This window comes from Aedes albopictus, chromosome 3 (assembly GCF_035046485.1).
Source record: "Aedes albopictus strain Foshan chromosome 3, AalbF5, whole genome shotgun sequence".
Lineage (NCBI taxonomy): Eukaryota > Metazoa > Arthropoda > Insecta > Diptera > Culicidae > Aedes > Aedes albopictus.
In genome coordinates this window covers 56361028-56377993 of record NC_085138.1, presented here as the reverse complement: position 1 = coordinate 56377993, position 16966 = coordinate 56361028, and positions in this window count along the sequence as shown.

Below are 16966 nucleotides of genomic sequence, written 5' to 3'. Positions count from 1 at the left end.
TTTTCAGGAACAGAAAGGTGAACAGATTTTGATAATTTGAACACAATTTTTGCGTAAGATTGATGTAGGTAACCCGATATTTTGATGAGTGTATGCGTCAATCTTCAGCAAAATTTCCAAAAAATATGAAGATTCACATTAAAAAAAACATAATAATTATTTCTCAACCGTCATTTGAATAATGATACATTTAAGAGTTACAGCAAAAGTTTCAGCTCGGAGCATTGGTTACGGAGAATTAAAGGCACGAAGGGTGCAACGTTGCTTAAAAATAGAAAAAAATCGATTTCAAATTGTCAGCCTTGTATGGAAATTGTGGCATTGTATATTAAAAATGCTTTTATGTGTTTTTTTTTCAATTGTTTCGATTCGGGTTCAATACATACATGCCATGTATACAGATTTGTTTGTTATGTACAGATTCTTGAGCTTGATGGGCTGTTTTTTTGCATGGGACACAGATGTTTCCTCCGGATTTTGTATGGGAAACAGATTAAAAAAGGGATACAGGTTTTTCAAAAAAAAAAAATATATATCTCTCGCTTTCACAAACATAAGAATAATATAGCTTTCTCGTTCTGCATGCCTACTGTAAATAAAAAGAAAATCGCGTTAAGTACTGTTCCTTTGAATTCCACTAAGAATTTGCATCCTTTGACAGATACGTATTTCGACCTCAACTGTAAGGTCGTTTTCAGTGTCTTGTACTTGACTTGTATTCCCCTAACAAGCCCAGGGTAATCATCATCATGCCTACTGTGTTTTTCACGAGCAGCACTGTAGAAAATTGCCCCGAAAAATGGATTTTAAAACTTTCCGGTCGATTTTCTCAATTATTTTTTTTGTACGAACACGTCGGTGCACGTATGAAACACTGAAAGAATGGTGTAGATCCGTTGGCCCGTTCTTGAGCCTATTCGTGACATACAAACACCATTCCATTTTTATTTATATAGATTTTTGAAATTACCATACACAATTTATTGTGCATAAGGCCGTCTCTTATTTTGCAAAAATTGAAAATGTTATAAGTTCGGTGTTGGAAAATGATCGGTTTAGCTAAGAAATGATTGTGTTGAAATTTAAAGTCCGTATCTCAAGGCTAAGTGGTCCCTCAAGAATTTCAAAAATATCTCCATGATATTATTTCTTAAATTCCAGGCATTTCCTGGTAGAAAATGTTTCAGAGCTACCCAGAAACTCTTTCGGGAACTCTGCCAGAGAACATCCAAAATATTTCTCCAATAATTTCTTCAGGGTTTTCTTTGATTTTTTTCAAGAATTTCTCTATAAATTTCCACAGAGATTAACGAAATTAAAAAAAAAATATTTCAAGAATTCATTCTGAAGTTTTCTTCAGGCATTGCTTTAGAAGTTCCTAAAGATGATTCAGGAAATCTTGTATGGATTGCTTCAGAAGTTCTACCATGGATTTTTTTTTAAATCTCTAGAAATCTTCAAGAAATCTCTTTAAAAAATCGAAAGATTACCTTCGATAACCTTTAATAATTTACTTCAGAAATTCCTGGAAGTTTTTTTTTTCTAGGAATTCTTCAGAAATAAGTTCGAACATTTGTCTAATGATTTTTTTTTAGAAAAGGGGGATTTTTTCCAAATTTCCTCCAGGAATTCCTTCAACAATATTTCTGCAAATCATTTTGAAATTTTCTTCAGAGGTTCATTCCTGTTTCTATTGATCTTCTATGGATTGCTGTTCAAATTCTGCCATAAATTTCTTCAGCAATTCATGCCTCTACTGATTTCTCCAATTTTTTTTCTGGAGCTTTTTCCAGACATTTCTCCTACATATGTTTCTTCATAAAATCTCCAAGAGATTTCTTCAGTAATTCATCGATTGAGAATAATATGGAATGAATGACTCAGTATTGCAGTACCCAAAAGTTTTGCACCGCCTATCATAAAAAGGAAAATGAAATAAACCTAGAACCAATTTGTAAGTGCAGGTTGCAATTTGAAAGATAATTAGGGGGGTCATAAGTGACTTGTGTCTCAAAATCTGAAATTTTCACATTTTTAGGGTGATGCAAAACTTTTAAGGTGCTGAAATATTTAGTACAGTCCCGATTCGTTCGTTGGCGGCTCGTTAGATGGGCTGTCTCGATGGTTGGATGTTCGCTGCTTGGGGTGAAACCCAACTAAAAAGCACTGTCAATGTCAAAATCGATGTCAAAACGAGTTTGACGTCTGACCATCGTCGCATCGCAGCTTCTGTATACAGACCGTTTGCGCAAGTATGTGAGTGTTTGGTGACGTATTTCTCGTCACTTGCGTGTGTCTAGAGTATTTTGATCAGTTGTCAGTTGCCCCAACGAGTGAACACGATTCGCTAATCGGGGCGCAGTCGTGACCCAACGAGCGAATCCTCACTGTATAAGTGTTTTAGTATGCGATTCCATATTCATGGTGGGTAGTTTACATATGTACAAGGTCTCTTGGAAAATCTTTGTTAGATTTCTTCAGAAATTAATCGAGCGCTTTAGAAACGGATTTTAACCCTCTAATACCCAAATTTTTGATTTTGATCTAAATATCATTTTTCGTCATCTAAAATCGATTTAAACATGTTTTGGAAGATTATTCTTTTTAATTCTCGATTTCGTGAATTTCAGTTTTTGACTTTTCTAAATTTTTTTTCGAACATCCCAATACTTTTATATTTTTCCTGGAAGCCAATTTGGGGAACGGATTTTTTATGAGGAAAACATTTTGAGATTTTATGATTATTGTTGAAATATTATTATTTAAAATTTTTTTCAAATCAAATTTTGTTTTCCGTGTTATTTTAAGGAAAATAATTTTAGAGTGTATTCGATTCGCTTAAACCATTAAACAAGGATAAAATGATTTGGGAAAAATTTAAAATATGTTAATTGTATAGGTTCAATACTAAATAAACAATGATTTAGAAGGTGACTAAAACATCATTTTTTCAATGATTTTTAAGAAATGTAAATACGCTTTAAAATACACCAAAAAATTATTTTTAAATATACAGAACAGTCCTAAATATCAGCCAAAAATATTAATAAAATGATTTTCCACGAAACAAAAAATTACAAAAATGCTCAAACTATACCCCGTCTAAAGGCGGGATTGGGTATTAGAGGGTTAAAAAGTATCTTGTAGAGATTTCCTAACAAATTTGTCAGCAATTTCAGATTTTTTCTAAGAACTTCTGAAGGAAAAGATTTTCCAAAATTGTTCCCACAGAATCCTGAAGAGATTCCTTGCATTAAATCTTTCCATGATTACTTAAGAGATTTCTCTGAACAATCTTCTATGAATTGGATCAAAAAGGCATTTATAATTTCTTCCAGGATTCCTTACGAAATTTCTCCAAGGATTTTAAAGAAAGGTTTTGTAAAGTACACCGGTTGAAACGGTGGGTTAACATGATGTTTTCTAATGATGATAAACAATTTAACTACTATGATACATAGTTTATGCTTCGAACAATCTTTTAGTGAAGGATAAGTTTCCCAATTGATTGATATCTATTTCAAAACGATTTCATCTTTCTCCTTCTGAAGAACTCCCTCAGAAATTTTCTAAGAAATTCCTTCAGAGCTTTTTCAAAGGGTTTCTTCCATAGTTTGTTTCTGAAATTGCTCCCAGAGATGCCTTAAAAATTCCTCCATAGCTAGCTTTTGGAAAATCTTCTCATGGTTCCTTCAGCAATTTCGTCAGGGATTCCTTTAGATTATCTTTTATGGATTAATTCATAAATTTGTCTAGAGCTTCCTTCGAAAATATATCTAAAAATTCCAAAAAAATTCAATGTTTTTCGGTTTTCTAGAGAAAACCTTCCATGGATGTCCACATAAATGGATTCTATCATAACGCACACTGTTTTCGAAGGCACAATTTCGTGATTGGAATTATTTTGAGCATGAAACATTTATTTTAGAGATTTAGCATCTTCTAAGAAGATGTTCGGTATATCAGAGTCCTTCTTTTGGAAGTATCATTAATGTTATTAATTCACCTAGAAGTGAGATAGAAATTGATTTTTTTTTATTGTTGTCGATAGCGTGTTTATGTCAGAACAATATTTGTGAACGACCTCTAAAATTTAGTTTATTTGTAATACATTTTTCAAGAAATTTTCAAGAATTTTGAAATGTTCTACAAAGTTGTTATGTATGATAAAATACGTGTTTCCTCTTGAGACGTCAGCATTGTTGTTGCTTTGATATTTTTACGATATTCAAGAATATATGATAAAAATAGCCACATATTTGTATCATTTACAGAGGCAAAATAGGGCAATATTTTTTCAATTGAATTCATAACTGGAATTTTCAAAAAACTCAAAAATATATTGCGACATTTGCACCCATTTAGACTCGGCCGAAATTCATTATCATCACAGTCGAATTTCGCATATGACTTCGCAGCGGCTAGCATACACAAGTTCGGTTGAGTTCGTGACAGGGGCGTCGGATGCACAACAGGTAAACAAAATAAGTTTGATTAGTGTGAAATGCCGCTGGAAAATGATGATTCAGTGAATTCTCAAATTATCACAGTAGTCTAAACATTGGCGAGAAACCCAATATTAAAGTTATAATGTTGTCGATGAGGAGTCGTTTACTGAATATGATCGATACGTTTCAAAACCAAGCCGAGGGAACAATAACTTTTTTTTCCTCCCCTGTTGGGGAAATTAGGCCACTGCGTCCAATAGGCTGAACTTTTGCGGCAAGTTTTCTTAAAAAGGCATTTCCTACGGCTTTCCTGAAGGCATCTGTACACTATATTTACATAGTAAAACTAGAATTCATCTCACTACTAGGTGAATTGATCACAAAAGCAATATCTTCAAAAGAAGGGCTCTTGTCTATCAAACAACTTCTACGAACAAACTGAGCCTGTAAAATGAATTGATTAATGTCAAAATAATGTATGACATGGATTTGGATTACTTTTAAACATTAATCGTAAATGAACTCAAAAAAAAAAATACATCAAATATGATTTTACTGTCTTTGGAGCTGAAACGAGACCAGTCAATAGGTAGCTCGATATGGGGCCAAAACGGACCAGCTGCTGATTGGTTGATTTCGTGCTATTAGAAAAAAGCAAAAACCATCCGACCGTTCCCGACCGCGTGTGGACAGTGTTGTCAAAAGCGATTGAAAATACGGTCCGCATACATTTTCATTATGGTAAAAGTGTATTATAATAATGAAAGAGAATTATTTTTTTCATTCGTAATAATTAGTTAAATGTTTTGAAAATTTAACAAAAAATTCAACATTCAAAAACTGTTATTACGGAGATTGTTTCAACTGCTCGGGGGGTTGCTTTATCAATTCAATCCTACTCAAAATGAAAGATTGAAGCGCGGTTAGTTTTGTTCACTTTTTTTGTATTTTTGTTAGAAATGAGCACTTATAATAACACCAAAAGAAGGCAATGAATCGGTGCCTTCTCGCTTCTTTTCGATGATGAATTTGGGAGTGGTCCTATTTTGAACCATTTGACCATGTTTGTTTTGCAGCTGATGCTACAAAAAAAAATATTTAGCTTGAATCAAAACCGAAGACGTTTCTTCTCGTCAAAATGTAAGCCTAATTTTTCACCATGAAGCAGAGTTACAGCACCTCAACGGTGACTATTTTGTATGAAAATCGTGATACGTGAATAATTTTGAAGAAAAGCCTTAGCGTTAAGGTATTTTTTTTCCAAAGAATTATGTTTACAAATATCATTTAGAACTAATCCTTCATTAGTTTTGATTTACGAACACGCTATGGATAACTAATTATGGAAGTTTCCTTCATTTGTCCGTCCCCCTAAACTCATGACAAAATTTATGGGCACTTCTCATTCATGTTTCATCCGTAAAAAAAACTTGAACCTTGAAGCAACTTAAAATGTTTGGCAGCACTAGCCCGAACGACGATCGAAGCAAAACGTAAATAAACAACAAACATTTTGGAAGAAAAGAAGATCAATAAGAAGCCAGTTGTCCGGTCTCGTCTCAGCTTTGGAGGAAACGCGTATATTTGTGTGAAGAATTAGCATTAAGTTAAAATTCACAAATACAAAGAAATAAAAAAAAGAAGCGCGTATTTTATCATAGAGAACAACTTTGTACAACGTTTCAAAATTCTCCAAATTTTTAAAAAAATTTGAAACAAATAAACTAATTTAAAGGGGTCGTTCACAAAAAAAAACAAATCTTTGAAAATTGAGCAGATAGAACAAAAGTTTGTTCAGCAAGTTTTCTCATAATGGCATTCTCTACAAATTTGCTGAAGACAATAACACGCTATCTTCACTTATGAAAAAAAAAAATGAATATCACTCTTACTTTTAGGGTGGATTAATCATATTAGTGATACTTTCAAAAGAAGGGCCCCAGCACACCAAACAACTTCTCGGAAGAAACGAAACCACACGAATTATTCAAGTTACTATTATCACGATATGGGACCTTTATAAACAGTGTGGAACGAAGTAAAAATTCATTAGGAATGTGGAAAAATCTTTTAGAAATTCTTACAGCGATTTCTTCAGAAACTCTGAAATAAAGAAGACTTTTAACAACTCCCACTAGTATTGGATATTTATTGGATATTCAAAAATTTCTCCAGAAATCCGAACAAGCATTCATTGACAAAATCGTACATTGGTTCATTCAATCATTTTTTCTGGAATTTTATTGGAATTTCAGAAAACTTCATCGATTGCTGCAGAAACTTCTACTAGAAATACTAACGAGATTTTTGCATAAATTGCTCCAGCAAATTCAGCAGAAATTCCATCAGCATATTCTTTTTAATAGAAATTTCTCAACAAATTGTTCCAGAAATTAATCCACATAGTTCTCCATAAATATTTTTTGGGAATTTCAACCAGAATTCCTAAAATTTGCCATGAAACGTTTTTAGGAATATTCACAGCAATTTTTTCAGGTATTTACCACCGCACTTCATAATGTTTTTTTTAGAAACTTCTTCGAGATTTTAATAGATACCTGCCAGAAATTCTTATCAAAATATATTAAAAGATTCTACCAGGGGTTTCCAAAGGAAATCCACCATCCTTGGATAATTCCATGATTTCTTCTGAAATTCTTCTCGATTTTCACCTGGATTCCTTCCGATATTTTTCCGGGATTCCTATATGGACTTTCGAAAGAACTCCCAGAAGGAGCACACAGAATCTCAGAAAAATTAACGTCAGGGATTCCGGAATGAGTTCTGGGAATAACTCTTAGAAAATCTCGAAAAGATCACCGCAAGAAATCCGTTAAACAACTACGAGGAAAAGCTTGGAGAAAAATTCTGAATAAAACAACGGGAAAAACTCCATGAGAAAGTTATTATGTTGGTTCGACTGTGATTTGGTCGGCGTTCAGTCAGACCGGATCATTTGTTTTTCAATGGTTTTGGGGAAATGTCCTGCAAGCACTTGGGATATCAAATCGAGCGCATTATTATCTGAAAAACTGTAGTTATTTTGTGTAATTACCCATCTGCATCAAAGAAACGTCGAAAAGTTCAGAGTTATCGAATTTATTCGCTTATCTTTACCTGCCCAAAAAATCGCGTAGTCCACTCTGACTCAACGCCGACCATTTGAGATCGGAAATAGATTCGGCTGTGCAGTCTTATTTATTGGTGCAAACTATTTAATTTTGTCCAGAGATAAAATTAAATAGTTTGTTCCAATAAATAAGACTGCACCACAGCCGAACCTATTTCCGAATTCCATGAGAAATATAATCTATAGCTTCCGCAGAAATTCTAAAAGTAAACCCGGTGAGAATCTTAGGGAAAAGTTTAAAAAACTCTGGGAGACATCCCAGAAGCATTTGCGGAAGCAATCTTCTTAGATAACCGGGTGAAATTTCAAGAGAAATGTCACGTGAAACTTCAAAAGAAATCCCAAGAGGAACTCCTGCAGAAAATGTATGAAAAACTAATTAAGGAGCTCTAGTAGATACTCCAGGAAAAAAGTCTTGAAGAATCCAAACAATTGAATGACTACTTAGTACAGCTTCTTAAGTCCTTTTCAGTCGGACTAAAGAAAGCCTGCAGTACTACAACGGCGCTGATGAAAGCTGAGAATGACGTTAGAGAAACTCTAGATAGGAAAAATGTAACTGTATTGGCTCTCCTGGATTTCAGTAAAGCATTCAATTCAATCGATCATAATTTATTGTGTAAAAAACTTATGTGTAATTATCGCTTAGATCGTTTCCTGCCAGTTTAATAAGATCGTACCAAACCAATCGATCACAGTACGTGAAGTTCAATAAACAACAATCTAACATTAGGGGCTGTCCATAAACCACGTGGTCATGAAGGGGGGGGGGGGTTCGGCCAATGACCATTTTGTATGGACATATAAAAAATTTTGTATGGAAAAATGACAACGCGGGGTGGGGGTGGTTTGAAAAGTTCCAAAAAATGACCACGTGGTTTATGGACAGCCCCTTATTCCCACGGTATGCCAAAAACCGTTATTAAGAAATAAAAATGTCCACCCAAATGGCACCCGGTATTCGAAAGATATAGTATTCCAGTATCTCCTCTGAAAATTTGAAAATGAGCCATTTCCATATAATTTTCCTATATGAGTAAATATGCGCGCACGGTGTGCCTGAAATCACTATTAACAAATAAAAATATACACCTTATTAACACCCGGCATTCTAAAGATATACTATTATAGCATCACCTCCGAAAATTTGAAAATGTTTCATCGAGGAAAATGAAAGTTTTTACTGTTTGAAGATTTTCCTTTATTTTCATAGAATTAGCTCATATATGGCAATATTGTCATAGGGTGTTTCATTGTCTCTTCAAATCATAAACAAATATCAGTTTCACAAACACCATTCCAAAGATACAACACTCAAATAACTTCACTGAAAATTTAACAACATTTCATTGAAACAATCGCAAATTACAGTGGTTCGAAAATAAAAGATATGATAAAGTATATTGAAAATGTTACTATTTAACGACATAGAATATTATTTTTGTAATTCTGTAATGTAAATTCGAGGCATGGCTTCGTCATACCTTCACCTTAAGAAAGTATGGAAAACAATCAGATTAGTCAATGCATCGACATTTTCAACTTAAAAGTGAGATTTGTACTGCCTTACGTCAGTGAAACCAGGTACGTATCAGTAGAGAACGCTCAACGGCTGCAGGTCTTCATCAATAGATGCCTGTAGTATATATTTCACAATAACTGGACCTGGATAACCCTGGATATACATTATGGAGCTTCATCGTCGATGTTATCAAAAACCTATAGCAATAGAAATTGTGAGGTGAGTGTAAGTACACGAAAATAAAAACTAAAAAAAAAAAAAAAGAAATTCGGGGGTGACAGTGGAGATGGGTCAGTCACACTCTACACAGGAGCGGGAACGAAATCTGCAAGCAAGCGTTAGTTGGAAACCAGCAGGACATCGCAAACCCAGAGGCCTAAACAAAGCAGTATATTATTCGAAGTTTTTCAGGATTTATTCGAAATATTTCGTTCAAAATAATATTAATATTCATTTCAAAGAAATAACTTCAGGGCATTCTGCAAGTTTACGCTCCGTTTTTTTTGGCATTGGTATAAGAAAGCCCTTTATCTTCTCCCACTGTGCAACAGTCTCTCACGAATTCAGCTCTTCCCGGACGAGTGGGTGTTTACATTTTGTGCTATGGAATCGTTATCGTTTTACGGTTGCTCGTTTGTACAGGGATTTCAAAACCCCTGGATATTTCGATGATTCTTTTTTTTTGTCGGCTGCCGGATCGCTATGAAATATGTCATTACCGTCAGGCTTGTCCGCACTGAGCGCGTGAAAATTCTGCTCTTTTGATTTACACCACCAAAACCATCATATTTATGCAATCTTCCTATCTTACCTGATAGAAGGATGTTTGAATATCCTAAATGTCGTTTCGCACTGTCAAAAAATCGCACCACAGTGCCGCACTGAGCGCGCAAAGAGAAATTCACTGGGGTGAATTCACCGTTATGGATAATTTCATTACCGAAGAGGCTCCGTTTTACGGAATAAAAATTAATTCGAAAATTACGATACTCACGCACAACGATGCGCGAAGCGGGCGGCAAAAAAAAAAGATTTGCCGTGTTTATTGAACGTAAAAATTCCTCCGAAACCATTCATGCCGAAAAGTGTTCAGTTCAATTTTGTCCCCGACGCAACACGGGTAAAATCATGCGCGACATTGCGTCAGGGCTGATTCCCTTCAATGGGCGCAAACCCTTAGACCTGCAGCTGGGCTGATAAGGCGTCGGAGTGTGACTTTCGAAATGAAAGTGCGCGCAAAAGGCATTTCCGAAAATGAATGAATTATTCTAATAAGCATCACACAGTGAGACGAGGCTGCCTACCTGGTCGACAACCCGGCACATGTCTTCTCACCTGCTTGGGGTGAGTAATTTCGACGACAGACTGAATATTTTTCGGAAAAATGATGGCGGTTGAGATGCTTTACGTAAGGAGAAGCGAAAGTATCAATATGCAAATGGAGTGGGATCCTCTCGGCATAGCAACATCAGTTATGGAGACTTGCTCACTGGAGTAGTATTTGGTTGGCAGTAATTATGGATATAAATTGATTTAACACTGTTTCAGTGGAATTGACAAATTCGTCCACTGCAACTTTAAAAAGTTTAAATTCATTAATTTCGCGAATTAGATTGAAAACTATGTATAATGTTTTCTATGAAGTTCACCTGCATGACCACATGCGAACTATTTGATTTACGATAAGTGTTGTTCCAGAAAATAGCATATAATCTACACGTGCCACTTCCAGATAAGTAATTTGATGCAAATATTGAATTTTGGCCTCGTCAAACTATCTACCTAGCCAGCAGTCTATAAATTATTCATGATCACACCACCACATTTGTTTCGACAGTTTTGGCCGTAGAAACACTGACTGCGTGAATCGACCTTCCACTGAAATCAACCTCGACCCAGCCCGAAAAAATATTTTGCTACAAAAACCAATAGCACCGGAGAGGTTTATAGCAAAACAGCTTTATCTGCTTTCTAGAGCCGTGCGGCCGGTATGCAAATTCTGCCGGCCAAAGTCGGCCTTTCGAATCTCTTCCCGATCGCCCTGGGCTCGACTTTTCGCACGTTCATGAATTTTGAATTACCACTTTTTGACCGCATCCCAAGCCGACAATACACCAGCACGCTTTAAGCTTTCCAGCCGCTGCCGGGCATACCCAGATAAATAGGATGAGGGAGTTTTAACCACTCCTCAGTCCAGGCACCAGGTCGAAATTGGGAAAACTACTTTTCATTTGGCCTCCGTCTGTTGTGTGGATGCATTCTATACCTACAGTCTGGATTAAGCAGCACCGCACACCGGTCGGTTCATCCTTCAGTTGTGGCTGGCTACAATAGCGCTGGAGAACACGAACGACATAATAAAATCATTGGCTACCATGCCATGGTTGGATTGGGATTCACATTCTTCATCTACGGCACCCACACAGAGCTTCTCACTTTATGTTTTCGAAAGAGTTAGTAGGGAAGAATGTACTAGAATGTTATACTTTTTTCGCGACATTTTTCTGACATTGCATTAAATCTACACATAACAAATTTATTTGCATCACATTACAATTAAGGTAACACATAATCAACACTATTACGCCACAATTGTCGGTTTGCGTCTCCTATATAATTTTGCCTTCTTTTAAACATAGGCTGTTCTTTCTAGCATGTTCAATTTTTTACGTATTTTCTAATAATATAAATGGTAGTAATATTTTGCTTTCTTTGAAAAAAGGTCGTTCTTGCGAGTTGTACTACCACAGCGGTTATTTATAATTTGACTTTAGATGTTTCCAAATAGAACTACTTCAAAGTTCTACTAGAATATTAAAAGATAAATTTACCAACGTTACGTTTTATTTTTTTTAGTTCAGTGTACCTATTATTAACACTGCTCAGTGTAGTTCAGTGTACCTGCGCAGTGTAACACTGAGACTTTTGATACTTTATACGTAATGTTTCTATTTGTTTTGACCATTTTTTATTCCATCCAATAATCGCATTGATTATTATGAGTGACAGAATGCGCAAAGATTAAATAACTACGCTGCAGGCACTTAAATAACCTTCGTCTTTTGAACATTTTGTTTTAGTCATTTATTTTAATTTTGAATTTTCGACCACTTGTATTTTTGACCTTTGGTCCTAGTTATTTTTTTATTTCAATCTTTCGACCCTTTGACCACATTAATTTTCGACCTTTTGTTCTAGTTATTTTTTTATTTCAACCTTTCGACCTTTTGATCACTTGTATTTTTGAACTTTTATCGAGTGATCTTTCGACCTTTTGACCGTCGACCTTATGACCTTCGACCTTCTGACTGTCGACCGCCAGAGGGTTCGGTTCTATGACAAAAGATCGAAGGTCGTAAGATCGGAGATCATAAGGTCGACGGTCAAAAGGTCGAAAGGACAAAAGGTCAAACTGTTATAATGCATTTCTAGAAAGAATAGGCTATGTTTGCCTATGGCAAAATTATATGGGAAACAGTAATGGTAATTACGTATATAGTCGTGAATATGTAACTCCAAAAAACTGCCGTTGTTCAAAAGGATGCCTAAACTAAAGGATGTATTCCCGCTCCGAACGGGAAATTTTGTTGAATTCCTGGGTATAGTGTAAAGCACAAGTGAAGCCTTTCATTTAATAACTGTGTAAGTGCTAAGAGGACATTAAGTTGAAAAGATGCAGGTCAATTTTCAATGATAACGTAAAGTAAAAAAAGACGATAAAAGGTATTTAAAATTAATTTTCGGTCGTTTTATTTTCATTCGACCTTTTGACCACGCGTCATTTCGACCTGTTGCCCTACTTTTTTTTATTTCTACCTTTTGACCCATAGACTTCCTGACTCTTCGACCTTGTGACCTTTCGATCTTTTCGACTTTTTGAGCTTCACCCTTTTGATCTTCGAACTTTTGACTTTCGACTTCTTGAGCTTCTACCTTTTGTTCTCCAATCCAGTCCACAATGGTTTGAACCCACGTTTTAGTTTCCACGCACCAGCACGAATCGATTTTAATCGATGTTTTTTTATATGTACTTGATATTATTTTTAAACTGTTCCTTTTCATATGAGAAACCATTTTTTGATATTATAAATTTTTATCGAGTCTCGACTAACTTTCAAATAGGGCCTTTGAACAAATTGAACACATGCAAATAAAAAAAAACATATCACAGGAACGGGTTGTTCGATCGGAAAGATGTCTTCGGCAAAGTTGTAGATTGATATATGACGGATCTCAGAAAAATACACACTGAAAAAAAATTTTTTTTTTCAAAAATCTGAATTTTGTTACTAAAAATTAAATATATAAAAAGGCAATTTTTTAGCTTCAAGATTTTTTTGTGAGAATAAAGTTCATTATGTTAGCTACCACCTGTAAAAATTTTATAATGGTACAAAATGTACAAAAAGTTGTGGCACTTTGAACATTTTCGGGTGTGTGTTTTTTTAGAGTGTATGACGAATTTCACGCCAACTCGTCTTAGGGGTAGACAGCACACTCTCAGAATCCGATGGGGTTTTGTGGGTATGAAGACTATTTATTTTAAAGCAACTATGCAAATACATGTTTTTTTTTTATTTTTAAATTTATGTAAATTAATATTTGAAAAGGGCTTAAGTTGTTGACCATTTTTTTAAATCAAGGTATCTTAAAAATAACATGCCTTACAAAAAAGTATGGGTGAAATTTAGGAAATAGTGTGAACTTTCATGTAAAACATTGATATATGGAAAAATCGATTCCTACACGCTAAAAAAGTGAAAAAAAAAGTCAATTTGGAAAATATGGGGAAATTAAGAAAATGTCGATGCAGTTCATCTAGTTGAGGCATTCGGCTGAAATAAGTTAATTATAGTCCAATTTTGGAGAACCAAACTACACGGCGACACACTGATATAATGTTTAAAACTAAAACTTTAATTTTTAAAACTAACTCAATTACATATTGATTTCGACAATACCCATTGAGGAGCCCACCGTTCCGCCATCAGAACATAAACAAAACTCACTAGTTCTAGCTGCAACATCAAACAAGATTTCCTCATGCAAAAAAAAACAAGGTTCATCAAAAGTATCCACGATATCCCGTTGATTTCGGGAGCAGATGTTATCTAATAGATGTATACATGATGCTGGCATTGGAAGTAGAACACGGGATGTGAGTTTTTCCAGCGAAGGAAATGACTTTATAAGTTTAATGGAAACACAAATACTTCCGTAGGGCCGACCTGCCACAAAATGCAAAAATATTAATATTTATTTCTAACATAATCTTTCAGAAGATGCATTTTTGTTTCAAACATGGATTGCATTCGCTTCAAATGTGACGTTCGATTTGCTCCAAACGGTTATATTTTTGTGGCCCATATCTCCACCAATTAGCGTTCAATTTCAAAACCCAAGGTCTCATTTGAAAGATAATAAGTCAAAGTAACTTTGAACATGATTATTTTTTATTCTTCAACCACTGAACCTAATTTACAGTTCTTTTGTCCACTAGGGCATATGCATATGCTCTGAAGAGGCTCAGGTGTCAGCCGCTCTCGAGGGGAAGAGCAATTGACGAAAAATTGCAAGTGCCGAGGCTGGGATCGAACCCATGACCATTCACTTATGAAGTGAACGTGCAGCCACTACAAATATTTGTATGTAAACTCAACCCAAAGTTGCCAAATTTTCTAAAAAATGAATATAAACTTGCGGCAATTTCGCTGAAATTTGGGTCGACTAAATTTTGAGATGAGAACGGTAGTATAACCTATTTCCTATTAGCTTTCAACTGCTTTTTACCGAACTAAGCTAAAAAATCCAGAAAAAAAAGTTATTAGGGAAATTAACTCTTGATATCATCGACCAAAAGTTTGGTGTCACCTCTCAAAATGATGTATTTGCCAAAAGTTTGGGGGTCACTACCGTAAAACATGGAAAAGTGATTTTTTGATATCTTTCTTATCTTTCATCCAATTTTAATTCTTCTTGGCTTATTTGAAACACAATGAATTGTATTAACTGCGTAGACATTGAACCACACATATTTGTTAAAATCAACATACTAAAACATAACGTAAAATTGCCTCACTTTTTGAAATATGATGAAAAATATGTGAACTTTACTTCACATTTTCACGTAAATTTAGTTAATTATCTTTTAAATGAGCCAAAAATAATTAAAATTGAACTATAGTTGATGAAAATATCAACAAATCACTTTTCCATGTTCCACGAAAGTGACGCCAAACTTTAGGCTGATATATCATATTGAGGGGTGACCCCAAACTTTTGGTCGATAACATCAAGAGCTAATTTTATTAATAACATTTTCCCTAGATTATTTAGCCAAGTTCGACAAAAAGCAGTTGACAGCTTATAGAAAATAAGTTATATTGCCGCTCTCATCTTAAAATTTGGTCGACCCAATTTCCAGCGACACTGCCGTTAGTTTATATTCATTTTTTAGAAAATTTGGCAACTGTGGGTTAAGTTTACATACAAATACTTTTGTAAATTTTTTACCTAAATCATGTTCAAAGTTACTTTGATTTATTATCTTTCGAATGGGATCTAAGGTTTTAAAATCGAACCCAAATTGGCGGAGATATGACCCTGAAAAAATTACAAGTTTTTGAGGGGGTGACCCCAAACTTTTGATCGGTAGTGTACCTGAATCAAGATAAGGAAATGTGAGAAGCGTGCAACTTTATGACTTTCTGATCGGGTTCCTCTAGGATCTCCCTCTGGGATTTCTCCAGGACTTCCCTCTGGGATTCGCCTAGGAATACCTTAGTTCAGGGATTTCCCCAGGCATTCTTCATGCGATTCCTCCTGGAGTTCATATCTTGGTTTCTCCAGAAATTTCTTTCAGGATTTCTCAGAGAACTCTTTATGAAATACTTCCACGGATCTATTTAGTATTCATTTAGAAGTTCCCTCTGGAATTCTTTCAGAAGTACTGTAAAACTTGTTATTAGAAGACACGAAATATTGCTTATTGAAAAATTGGAGTGAAATTTGTGAAAAAATCGCACTCTGGTGGGATTTGAACCCACGACTCGGTATTCGCTAGACCGGCGCTTTAACCAACTAAGCCACAGAACAGGTAATGATTCTGCGGAGTAGAAAACCAAACGAGGCCACACCATGAACACTCCTTTTACACATATCCATCTCTCATTAGGCTTAGATGCCAAACCACTCACACCCGCATTTGTACCCACTAACTACAAGTGAGAGCGAAATGTTTTTTTTTTATGAAGCCGAGACTTACTCTCGCACTCCGCATACCTAGCAACCAAACAGTTTGTTTTGCTGGTGCCTAATTAGTAAGCGTCGAGAACTCGGCACGGTCGCACGCTCTGGCGACCAACTGCGCCGATACGGACATCATTTGAAGGAGTTCCTTCAGGAATTGCTAGGAATTGCGCTGCTTCCGAGATTGCTCTTGAGCTTGCTTCCGTTCTGTAATTCTTCCAGTAATTCTTCCTGGGATTATCGGGATTCTAATTCTGGTTCTGGGATTCTTCCAGGATGTCTTCTGCAATTTCTAATAAGGTTCCACTCAGAATTCCTTTAGGAACTCCTTCAGATATTTCTCCTGAGATTCCTTTCGAAATTTGGTTATTCCCATTCGTTCTGGGATGCCTTCAAGGATTCATTTCGGGATTCCTCCAAAAAATCGTCCCAAGATTCCTACATGAATTCCTTTTGAGATTGCTCCAGGAGTTCTGGCATACTCTTGAGAATTGAGGGATTCTGGACGAAATTCCTAATGAAACTCTGGAAGACTCCCAAAACTTCTGGAGGAATCCCGGAAGGTGTTCCTAAATAAATCGTAGAAGGATCTTCTGAAGGAATCTCGTAAGAAGTATC